The 13,062-nt window shown below is 38.4% G+C and overlaps 1 protein-coding gene across 1 annotated transcript in view; it reads left to right on the top strand.

Moving 5' to 3' along the window:
- Positions 1 to 13,062, top strand: part of LOC139612333 (disks large-associated protein 2-like) — a 98,469-nt gene that overhangs the window by 34,844 nt on the left and 50,563 nt on the right. The gene's annotated exons all lie outside the window — the stretch shown is intronic.

Below are 13,062 nucleotides of genomic sequence, written 5' to 3'. Positions count from 1 at the left end.
CTGAATGAAATCTTTATTCTGAATAATTTATACTAATGAGAACAAAGCAATTTTAAATAAATTAAGCCTGATTGCTAGTGTGAGTGCAAACATTATACACTTTGTCTTTTATTTGATACCAACCAGCTTCACAGGTACACACTACTACAGTGTATTTCTTCCAACAATCCATCTCCTCTGTTCTGAATGCACTAATTTAAAAAGGGGGAGTTATTTTAATACAGTAACTGTAGATGTTAATCTTACTCTCCTGTAATTCTGGAAACAGACAATCTCTTTTTAGGAATTGATTTCAATAGCCTCCCTTTCTATTGTTTACCGTAACAGGCATTGCTTGGTGGGGAATTCCGCTGTTTAGGTTCCTAGCATTAGCTTCTTTACACAGCTTATTGTAAGACGCCTCTCCCAGTTTCTCTCTGCGTCTGCTTAAGCAACGTGCAGGATCGTTTAATCTGTTTTCTGCACAGCCATCAGGAGGAGGGCCTGTCCTCCATATTTCATGTGCATCGCATTTGGTTAGCCATCATTAAAGCCCAACTTTTCACACTGGCTGCTTGGCAATCTGGTGCAGGCTGTACAGGTATTGAGGGAGGAGACACCCCACCCCCCCCCCCTTCATCCCTTCTCTCTCTCTTCCTTTCTCTCACTCTCTGCTGCAGTAGGCTCAAGACAGATGGAGTGGTACATGACAAAACAGCCTAATTAAGAGAGTGGTGCACCTCTGAATTCCCACACGTGGAAACCCTCTCCAGAACCGTGACGGAACATGTTGGCAGCGAGGAAAGAAGAAAAACATTTTTCAGTTTGCATCATCCATCTTTGTCCTCAAAGTGCTAGGCTTTTACTACTAGCTGGAAGCATCGCAAAAGACTGTGTAACAAATAGGCCATTAAAATATGTGCTTTCTATTGCACATCACCTGCAGTCAACACAGAAAGATAACATGAAAATCCTAATGAGCTACATGGCTGAATACATTTACAGGTTGAAGATGATTTAGACATGGATCAAAAAATGGCAAACTGTTAGACCTGCACACTGAGAGAGGTTTCAGTCTGTTTCTGTTTTCAAACAAACAAACAGACAGACAGACAGACAAAACAAAAGAGCTTCTGGGACTTAAGTTATTCCATTAAACAGCTGCTCACTTTGACTTCACTAGATATAATATACAAATTTGTCTTTGCCACCAAAATAAGGTATAAGCATAGGACATTTCATGGGACATTTTAACTTTAACACTTATAAAAACTAGTTCCAAATACTATGCTGCATAACAATAATAATAATAATAATAATGATAATGATAATAATAACACTTTCATCACTTTGTCTTGCTGTGGCTTATGTGTGGGAAGGGACGTGGGATGTGAAAGGGTAACAGAGAGTTACAGGGTTTGTTTCTCTTTTGTCTTTGCATGTGGCTATAAAAGCCAATGTATGACACACAGGGGGGTAGTGTGTTTTTGTACAGATGAACTCGCTGCAGGCCAGGGCAAGCTGCACCATGCTTTGCATATACTGTATACCACTTAAAACAGATGCTTCTAATTCAAGGTGTATGTGTGAGAAATATTGCAAGAGTATTGCCATTCTATCACTGCAGTGAAGCCCCACAAAGTATCTGGTCAGAGCAGGAATTCTGAATTAAACATCTATTAAAACACAGTGAGGATGAGGGGCTGGCTTGTGCTTTAATATTGCATTTGTTGCAGATATGAGGTGCGGTTATCAGGACATTTTTCGGAAGAAGCTAATTTTTCATTCTGCTTCTTCACGCTACCAAAAACATCAAATAGCACAATACATTTGGGATGAGCTTTCCTTTAAAGTGATTTCTTTTTTCTTTTTGTATTTTTGTCTGTGCAGGAAGGATGTTACACCACCTTCAGTGTAATAATAGGAGATCAATGGCATAATGTATTGCAGGAAAAAAATATTAAGTGAATCTGGAAAGGTAGTATTAATCAATACTATTAATTACAGGCTCAATAATCCTGTCTAAACATTACAGCTCCTGGTTACAGCCACGACTTGATAACTTGGTGAACCGAGTCCCTGATTGCCTGTGGTTAACAATAACTCACATCACATGGGTCGCTGCGAGCTGTGTGTGTGTGTGTGTGTGTGTGTGTGTGTGTGTGTGTGTGTGTGTGTGTGTGTGTGTGTGTACTGTATTTGGTTTGCTTTGACTGCAAATTGGGTGTATATTCAGTGACTGTAAAGGATGATGTGGAGGCAGAAAACTACCTGAAGCAACTCAGACTGTGGTTCTTTACCTTCCAGTTTAAAATCAAATTTGTGTAGTTCTTATTGAGATAATTGCCAACACACAAACTCTTAAATATTTGTGTTCTTAACTGGACTGAATGCCAAACTAGCATCTGGGTCAGCAGCTATCCAGTCTGTTGTCATTCGTGGTAGCTATGGTATAAACATACAACATAACAAATGTAGAATACAGCCGTATTCTCGGTGTGGTCATAAATTACAGAACAATATGTTGAGGTAAATGCTTTGTTGGCAGAGGCTTAAACATCCTACGCAAGCAAGATTGCTAAGGGGAGCAGATGTCTCAATATTCAAACTCATACAAGCTGTACAAAGTGAGACTTCAGCAATGGCTGTACCTATGAGTACAGTTTCCATGGAGATGTGTCAACACTTGCTGTAAGACCTAAATGAGCAAAGGCGAGATGCCAAACTTAAGTCTCCTACACCTGGCTTTTAATTTTTTTTTTTTTTTCATAATGTATCATCAGCAGTGATATGAACTGATGAAATTAGGGTACATGATGAAAAGGGGCAGTGCTACTATGGAAGGGTAATACAATTAATTTCTGGTCATCTCACATGGTCACCTCCATGTGCTGTGGAACTCATATAGGAACACTGGCAGTGCATCTGACATAACTAACTAACCAGGTCCTAATTCCTTTTTTCAGAACCAAGTTAATAATTGTGCTCTTCTTTTGAATGTCTTGCAATACAACTTACACATTATCTGTACAATGCTATACACACATCTTTACATGTATGCAGAGTTACACATAAACCCTGAGGGTAGGATATGTTCCAGCTCTATATAGGACCTTATCCTTTGTGATAAATCCAAGTGTGGGAGGCTTTACAGGCTGCTGCACAATGAGCAGTGATGGACTCTAAGCTCCCTATTTGGCGTTTTCTTCTGCTGAAGGGTATAGAGAAGAGACTGAGCCTGTGTCCAGGGTGTGTGGCATCACTACAACATCAGCCAGTGTCTGCCTACTGAAGAGAGAGCAGCAGCAGTGGGTGGGAGTGGGTGGAAAGCAAAAGGTGAAATGCAGCCTCTGCTGCAAAGCTACATCCAATTGAATATGATTTTGTCTCAGTTGCAAGGTCTAACACTCTTTCCATTTATACAGTGTTCACCGCTGCCCCTGTGTCTATGAGCAGAAACATGTTATGACATGTATGTCTAGTAGTGTACTTGCTTTGTTACTTCAGCCTTCAAGACAGTTTCCTCCTGCTGTCCATAGACTCAACATTGACTACATGTTTGAATATCAGTGAGTAACTGTATCAATGCACAGGCAACCTCTCCAAAGTCGCCTGGCTGCCTCACATCCGGTGCATTTTGGGATATGCCCCAGACAACTGTGACTCTGGCTAGCAATTAGGGCCAGGGAAATGAATACATACTATGATAGTGTCAAAAAAAGAAAGGGGTGCTGAATGCTTTCATGATTTCTTTTTGGCAGGTTCTCTTAGCTGTGGGCAGGACACCTCAGGTAGACAGGAATGTTGTGTTAATGGGTTTATTTATGGCAACAGGGAGACCAAATCACAGGATATGAGAACACATTTAAGCAGCTTAACTTGAATAAGACCTGAAAGTACAAAAGGTACAAAAGTACCCAATTATGTTAAAACCACTGCATCAGTCTCACTTCCACACTGTTGTATTCACATTTCCATTTGAAGTTGGTTTATCATCAGGTTTTTTTTCAGATTCATGTTATGACTGGTATCACCTGCAGTTGAGATAGACTAGAACTTGGCCAGGGCTCCATTTACTACAGTTTCAATTCTTTACAATTAAATTTAAAACAAAATTATTTTGCTTGGTTTCAGTCACCAGACCGTGAGAGATTGAGGTTGATAAATGCTGACACTGCCAAAAGATATTCAAATCAACTCCCTTGGTTGTTTTGGTCCTCCTGTATCATTGTAAACATTTAGATAGATTAAATTTGAATCATGGCCATGTCTGATAACTTGACCTCATTTGATTTGCATTGGTTTGGTTTGTTTCCAAATGGACGGTTGGTTATTTTTCTCATCAAATATCTCAGGTCAGTCTTTGATTTAGGGGTCAGGGCTAGGGAACAATCTGGGCAAGTAATAGCGATTGATTAAGGACGGATGTTTTTGCTCAACGCTGATCGATAAATGATCTCAAAGATGTTATTTTTCAACAGTGTGATTCATGCTCCACAGTTTGGCTGCCTGTTGCTCTCTTCTCCCCTGTGGCATTAGCTAGCTATGCATTGGTGTGGAGGAGGAAGGCCTAATTTATTCCAAGTTATGCAACCATCTTGGGAAATGCTGGCCAGGCAGTGACTGTAGCATAGCAGCAGAGCTTTAACTTTGCAGCTAGCAGCACACTGGTTTCCCAGAGAGCAGAACAAGCAGAGAGGCTTCCCCCTGTCTCTCTTTATTCTCTTCCACACTGGCCCAAATCTCTCTCTCCTCAGAGGGTGGCATTTTTGTCAGGAAAAGAATGTTTTACAGGCAGCATCAGGTGCTGACAGAAGCACATTTAAGGTAGCGCCATGCAGCACAATAGCTGTTGCATAAGCTGTGATACAGGAGAGCTCTCATCAATGTTTCATGGGCCTGCAGTGTGCGCTCTTTAAGAGCCAAGGGGGAGGATTTGAATCTTCAGAACCTATTGTCCTACTGAAGAAAAATCACAATTAATCATGACAACCAAAATAATTTTTACTCAGTATGTCAGATACAGCATTCATTGTCCCTTTAATAAAAATGTTTTGTAAAATCTTAGATTTTTGCCCACAATATATTAACTTGAACAGTATGACTTGTATTCGCACCATATCTGCATGTAATCTTCTCAACTGTAAATGTAATCTTCTGAAATATTCCCTTCACCCTAAAAACTTTGTTTCCTCTTGCTCAAAAACCTTTTCAAGAGCCTAATTCTACCCCCACTGAATTTCATCAATCTCTCCCTCTCAATGTGTTCTTTTTTCTCCATTGCTTCTGGTTTCAGTTCTCCTCTCTTACCCCAAGATAATTAGATTATAATGTCAATAGATATACATATGCAAATGTGCATGCTAAGCTTTTGAAACTACATACTTATTCAAGCACAACTGCTCTTTTCCACAAACAACCTTTGGGGTGAAGAGGTTGCTCAAAGGCACCTCAGTGGTTGTAATGATGTTGCATCAAGTACTGCTCTTTCCCCTCCAATTTATTTTTCTAGGGTTTGAACTGGCCTACCTGCAGATTTACAGATAGAATCAAAGCAGAAACGTGGTCAAAAACACTCATTGACAAAGAGAAGATGGGTATATAAATTAATACAAAATCATGTGCCGGTCATGTGAAGAATACAGACTCTGCCAAGTGGGGGCAGATGTGCACATTAATCCAGTCCAGGTAAATTCATGGAGTTTCTCTGGCGACCAGGCCTCAACACTCCTAGGAACATCAACTTATACTATTGAAGAATCAGAGGGAAGAGTCGTGTGGCTACATGGAAGTCTGTTCGAATAAGCACTTGAAAGACTCCACGGTTCACCTCAGGTGGATGAGCTGGAGGCTCAAGGTGCTCCATCGTTGCGTCAGCTCATTGTACAGAGAGTGGGTGGTATTGTCCAAGATAGAGCTAAGAACTCATTCTTCCCTCTGCTGCTTCCTACAGGCTATCCAGACTCAGCCCTATGACACAGCCAGCTTTTTTTTAACCAGTTTGTTGAGCCTGCCGGCATCCCCTGCCTTGATGTCACCTCCCCCGCACATAGAGAACAGTGCACTGGCCACTATGTATTAGTAGAAGTTGCAGAGCAGTCTGTTGCAAATATTGAATGACACGAGCCTACTCAGGCAGACAGTCAGTGTTTGTTTGTGTTATCAGACTAGACGAAGTTGTTATATGATATGAACTCCAATAACTTGACTGCACCATCTTCACATCCTCACTATTGATTGGTGGCATGTGTCACTGGCCTCTTGCTCAGCCAGGAAATATCCTACAGGCTACTTCAGTTCACAAATTTTCAATGTAAAGAGTAGCTTCACATAAGTCTTGAGTTTAACCACAAAATTTTATGGTGTTCTACAATGCAAGGGTTTAAAAGTACAAAGGAGCTGTCAGCTCAACTCCAGCTCATTGACATTCACCTTTGGGACAAAAAAGCTTCCAGAGGATAAAGTTATCCAGAAGTGTTGGGGATGTTACCAGTCAATGGTCCCCAGGCAAAAAGCATCAATCAATTTTCCAAGTCTTGACAGAGTCTGAAGAATGTCTAGAAAGGTTGCTCTAATTTTATGGTGAGCTATTATTACAGTATATGGATCCTTCGTTTGGATTGTGTCGAGTTTAAGTTTTTGATTAAGCACCTACAAAAATACTATCAGCTCCCTCCAGATTTTCTTGATTTTTGGTGAAAAAATTGCTGTTTGTTTGTTAGCCTTGACCAACTGAGTTGTATTGATTTTCAAGACTGTTAGCATGCGGTGAAAATGTAATAATACAAAGCATGTGATATTAAAGATAAGTAACAACATTACATATTAGCAACAGTAAGCCTGGAGTGGCTGAATGTACATATGGATCAAAGGAGGGGCAATGGTAAAGTAATTATAATTACACTGCAGTCATAATGTACCTCTGCTTAATGTTTGATTGACAATATTTAACAACTTGTCAGTTAATTTTCTTCCTTCTGTCTCTCTCTAGAAAATGACTTATGTCAAAATGGCTCTATTTGAATTAAATTGGTTGATAGCTGGAGAGACCAATCTGGGTTGAAAGATTTGCCTCTAAACAGCTAATTATGGGGTAATCAAACCACCTCAAGAGAGTTAATATAATTGGAATCCAGGGGTGACAGTAAAGAGAAAATGGAGATCAGGCTGACAATAATACAGACAGCACTCTGTGGGGGCAAACAGATGTTTTATGTCTTCTGAATGTATACTTAATGTTGCCATGGAGTGATACGTGAATGCTGAATCATTTTTTTTTCCTGAATGGTATAAACAGGGGATTGACACTAAAATATGAACATTTGTACAATATAGTGCAAACTAAATGCATTAGAACTTATTACACTGTTGCACCATCACCTCTGAAACTTTCCAAAATCTGATAATCTTAAAAAAAAAGGTGATAATATATCTATTTCAGGGCTATCGTATTGAATTACACTAAACTGTGGAGATTTTCTTTTCTTTCTTTCAAAAGACCATTGTGGCTGCTAATTTGTAGCTATTTGAAAGTCTAGTAGAACTAGATAAACAGCAATAATAGCTGGAGTACTTAGTGGCCCATAGCATTTAAATAATAATAGTACCAGTGTGCTAGCTGGGCCAAGCCAGTGTAGTTTAGCCCAAGCAGATACAATGTAGATGTCAAGCCTGATTGTATCTGCTCTCTGCGTGGGCAAGGGTAAGATCAAAGTTTAAAGGTGTATTTGGTCAGAGAATGATGTGAAAGCATTTCTGATATACTGTAAGTACTGGCTATTTGTAAGATTAGTGGAGATGGAGAAGCAGAGATGGCAGCTGGGAAGGCGACTTGACTACTGAGCAGGCCATGGCATTTAAACTGCTGAGGAAGACTGTGTGGAGCCGCTTGAAAAACCAATTTCAAGCTACTTGTAACTGAGCAACATCTAGTACTGCGCAAATGATTAAATTTAGAGGAAGGAAAAACAGATTATGGTCTTAAAACAAAAAGGATTGGTTCTTAGATAGGGTTCTTCTCCTGTCAGTCAAGAACCAAAATCTGAGGCTGGAGTGGAAACAGGCCCACAAAAAGTGGACAGTTGTAGCCTGGTCTGCTGAATCTGGATTTATGCTGAGGCAGGCAGAGGGTAGGATCAGAATTTTGCATCAACACCATGAATTCATCAACCCAACCTGCCTTGTGTCAACAGTCCAGTCCAGTGGTGGTGTAATTATGTGGGGAATGTTTTCCTGGGATACTTTTGGACTCTAGATTCGCAACCTGAATGTGCAGCTGACAAACCTGCAGAAATTATGTAATACATTAGTGCCAACATAGAAAAGTAGAGTAACGTTTCAAGTGCTTCGGATATGCCAAATGAGTAAAGGTGATGTAATGGGGAAAAAAGGAAAAACCCCTGAAGAGATAGACTTGGAGATCATGAAGGTTTTTTTTATTATCTATTGAACATCTTGTGGAATCAATGCCACAAAGAGCTGAGGCTGTTTTGACAGCAAATGGAGGCACACTGTCTGAAAACTGCATTGCTATAAGTCTGGAAGTCCGTTTTTGCATTACATTATATTGTAAGTAAGAGATCATGGCATGTGTATGTATGTGAACACTCTCTGTGTGCATTCATTACTATTGTAAGCTCTAATTTAACACATTTTGTTGCCTCAGCAACCGGTCGATGTCATCTACTTCAATGTGGTTCAAAGTGGAGAGATACTGAGAGGGGGCTTAGGGAGACAAGAGAGAGCTATGATGGGTGGAATGAGATAAAGAGAGGAACACAGAAGCATTATTACAACGATTATTACAATCAAGCTAAATGAGACGAGAGACTATATTTACTGCTTCTTTTAGTCATACACAGTGATTTAACGTAAAAATGTACAAACTCTTCTAAATAAAAGCAAAAATTTAATATGAAAATGAATCACAAAAGATGGCTTATTATACTCTATAATGAATAATTGTGGGTTTTAATGTCGTCTACTGTGGTTAAAACAAATTTTTAAGCAAGGCAAAGACATAACTCCAATGAAAACAATAATTGCATCTGCTCAGCAATGTTGTAAAAAAGCTATTGGTAAAAAGCTGCAGCACAACACATTGCACTGACGTATTAATTGTAATTGTATTAATTTTTGAAAGCCTTATTACAAGACATAGTTTAAGTGATAATCAAACTTACAGTTATGCCTGTGTTTGTTTTGTGTCTCCAAGCTGGTACTTAAATTCATCATTTATTTGAACTGTAGAAAACGTGGCGCAATTTGAAATAGTGCACCAACACATACCCACAGTAGCCCACATGGAAAATCAAGTTCAAGTCTCTCTAACACATTACATACTGTATGTTTCTCTTTTCCCTGTTTTTGAGACCAGGATCCACCCCAAACAACCTTGAAAATCCTGTTAGAGTTCCTAGGTTTTCAGCAGTGGTTGCCATGACAACTGTGCATTTTATTTCTGGCTCCTTTGAAATAGTGTGTGAGATCACAGATCCCAAACGTTATGTAAGACGATGTGCACCGTTCCAGACTGGGGTTTCCTGCAGAAAAGAACTTAAAGTAATTAATTGCAGGGGAATGGAAGACACTCAAAGTGCTTCAACATTGTTTCCCTGTTTACCTTGCAGCTTTTATCACATATTTATAAGATTTAGACTGTAACTGTCATGCACAAAGCTAAACATTGCTGGCAGATTTTTAAAATAATGCTGCTCATTTTGTGGTTCTGCCTGTTTTTGATGTCTTCTTGTATCTTGGTAGACCACTGACACAAAAAAACACAAGTCATGATCAAGACTGCATCTCTCAGCATCATTTTTAAGGGTCTTCAAGCCATTGATCCTAAGAAATCTACTGCTGAAGACAAAATTGATCCTTTTTTTTTAACTTCGTCTTTGTGCCCTACTAATTGCTGAGCAAATAACTCACATTTTTGACCTAACTACCTCTACTGGTGTTGTTCCCAGAGCTTGGAAAACTGCTCATGTTGTCTCCTTGCAAAAGGGAGAAGACAGGAGTGATCCAAATATCTATAGACCAAATTAAAATTTCTCACCACAAACTCAGTCTGGCTTCAGGCCTATGCACAGGAAGTTTAGTTGTGAGTGATGTCTTGGATGAGATAAATCATCTTGCTACCATCTTTGTGGACCTCTCCAAGGCATTTAACACCGTTGATCATTCTTCGCTCCTACATATGTAATGTTGGTTTCAGTACAAGTGCTTGTCCATGGTTTACCTGTTTGATTCACAGCATTCAGTGAGCGTGGGAACTACTCTCTCAGAGTTTGTCCCGATAAGTCAGGGTGTTCCACAAGGTTCAGTTCTAGGTCTGGTTCTTGTTACAGTTTACAGTATATTAATTTCATTTTGAACTAAATGCCCTGAACATTTGTATGCAGATGATACAATATTGTATTGTAATGGAAAACCTGCAACATTACTTTAACGTTCTGTGAGCTATACTTTATGATCTTAAACTTGTAATAAATACACATAAATCCAAGTTTATGTTGTCCCCTACAGGCAGAGGTAATGATAGTAAAACTATTCATTTTTCCACTGTACAAGGATCAAGTATTGTGCGTTACAGAATACAGATATCTTGATATTTGGATAGATGACAAATTCACATTCAAATACTGTATCATATAGACAATCTTGTCAAGAAATCAAAACCTGTATAAATAAAGCTTACTTTCCTATGCTTTGTAGGAAAAGGATTGTTGAAGCAGTTATTCTCCCTGTTATGGATTATGCTGATGTGATTTATAGCCATGCCTCTGCCTCCATTCTTAAACCCTTGGATGCTGTTTATCATTCTGTGCTATTACTGGTGACGTCTAAAGTACTCATCATTGCATCCTATATGAAAATGCTGGGTGGTCTTCTCTGTCTGAAAGACATGATAGGCACATGAATTTGTTTGTCTACAAGGCCACTTTGGCCACTGCTCCGGGCCATATCAGACTCAGTCTAATAACTGGCTTTCACTGCAAGTCTGCACAGAGCTGAAATTACACAGCTTCTGTTTGTACCAGTTTTAACTGATTTGTCTTTCATATCTGAATCCTGCATCTTTAATTAACTGTCTTTATATACTTGTTTTGTTTTCTTACCTTGTATGGTTTATTAGTTTGTATCTTTTCAAGTCTTTTAAGTCTAATCAACATCATTGTAAATTAGGGACAGCCCTCAATGATTTTTTTGATTTTAAATGATAAGGACACATGTGAGAGAGGGAGGAAAATAGAAAATAATGGACTGAAAAAATTGAATAATTTTAATGGGATTACAGGACAAACTGGGAAATGTGGCATCAGGTTAGGATTTAAAGTAGCTAATCACAAGTATAGTCAAACACAATCTAACATAATCTATGATTACACAATTTCACTATGCTGCAATTCAGATAAAAAAATTTAAAACCTCTTTTCTCCCAGTCTTCAAGAATATGTTAATAAAGTCAAGAAATGGGATTTCTGACTTCTTGAAATGAAAATTGAAGATCGACATTGGATACTTGAATTCTAACACAACACTTCAAAGAGTTTGCTTATTGAACTGTGGTTTCTGAGTTTCAGAACATTACTGAAAGGCTATTTCCAGCTGCAGACAGACTGAACTCATCCCAATGAGTCAGTATCTCTCAGATATTAATTATAAAACTCTTGCGTTTCCTGCAGACACTTGCATGCAGATTTGTCACAGGAAGTGCAGGTCTGTTATCACAGATTATAGCGCTTACAGTATTAATCAGAGAAACTCTACAATTGTACCATCCTGTAAAACAATACAATCTCCATGATTACAGGCAACACAATAAGAAATTATGCTATCATAATATCATGATGAGTGGAATGAATGGGATTGAATTGACTTGCTAAGTATGCATTTTTAATCTATCTTATTTTTCAATGGTTAATATTAAGTACAATAAATGTTTCTATGAGTTTCCTATGTGCATATTGTTTCAGTATTGTACAATATGAATATAATAGAGAAAATGTCATGGGAGTGTGAGCAGCATTCAACATTGAGCACCTTCGAGAGACAGAGCAAAATGATTTTGGAGGTTATGCTGAACTTTTTAACCCCTCATACAGAAGCAACAAAATTTTCTTTTACAGAAAGTATGTTTGAAGTTGAGCAAAATTTGTTGCTCTTTGTGATCATTGGCCAGTGATATGCAGAGCTCTTTTCAAAATAATTAGGCATATAGCTAATAACAACTGCTGCACCACTGCAGGGCTTGAAAAACAAGTTTTATAAATAAAAAAATATATACTTTTAACACAGATCTGCTCAATATACTGAGAAAATCTGCTTTCTACTACTTACAAGATTGCTGTAGTATGTTTAGGAATCTGCTTTCCAAATGAAGGAATATATTGGATGAGAGTTTTGCTTTTAAAGGGGTAGCCTAATGATTGTGCCTAGTTTAACATAGCTAGTTAGCAATAAATATCTGCAGTATACAGACTTTGTATTTCTGTGTTTTTCCCCTGTGTACAATTATCTTTAACTGTAAAGATAGAAATTAAAACTCTTCTGCAGACATCTACTCTTACAGAAAACAATAAAATCACCTGTGTGCAAAAAATATTCCATTTTAGTATTCAAGTCATCATAGCTCAAAGGAGATAATCAGTAATCTATGACAAATTATACATTGGAAGCACATTCTCTGTCATTGAGCTTTAAACCCCCCAAGCTGTTCTTTTCCAGATGAGATGAGATTTGAGACATAGTGTGTCATTAAATCCAAGTACAAACCTTTTGTCTGTAGAAGAAGAGAAAGAATTTCTACCTGACGTCAAAGAGTCCTGCAGCTCCTGAAAAATACGTCTGTCCACACTATATTAAAAGCAGTACAGGGATTGGTGTCTTGCTTGTCTTTTTTACACTGCAAGTTAACCCACATTTCTGACATCATTAGGGAGTTTGACAACTTTGGTTAACTTCATAGTTCTGTAATTAAGAATTGTCAGAAATCATTATATTTCCATTTGTAATGTAAAAGTCAAATAACTTTGAATAACTCTTTTAATGTGGTCTCTTCTTTGCAAATCCTCACTTCAT

Source organism: Trachinotus anak, unplaced genomic scaffold (assembly GCF_046630095.1).
Source record: "Trachinotus anak isolate AG129_WGS33_773 ecotype Australia unplaced genomic scaffold, CSIRO_AGI_Tana_v1 ptg000031l, whole genome shotgun sequence".
Classification (NCBI taxonomy): domain Eukaryota; kingdom Metazoa; phylum Chordata; class Actinopteri; order Carangiformes; family Carangidae; genus Trachinotus; species Trachinotus anak.
This window is presented reverse-complemented; position numbering and strand designations above follow the sequence as displayed.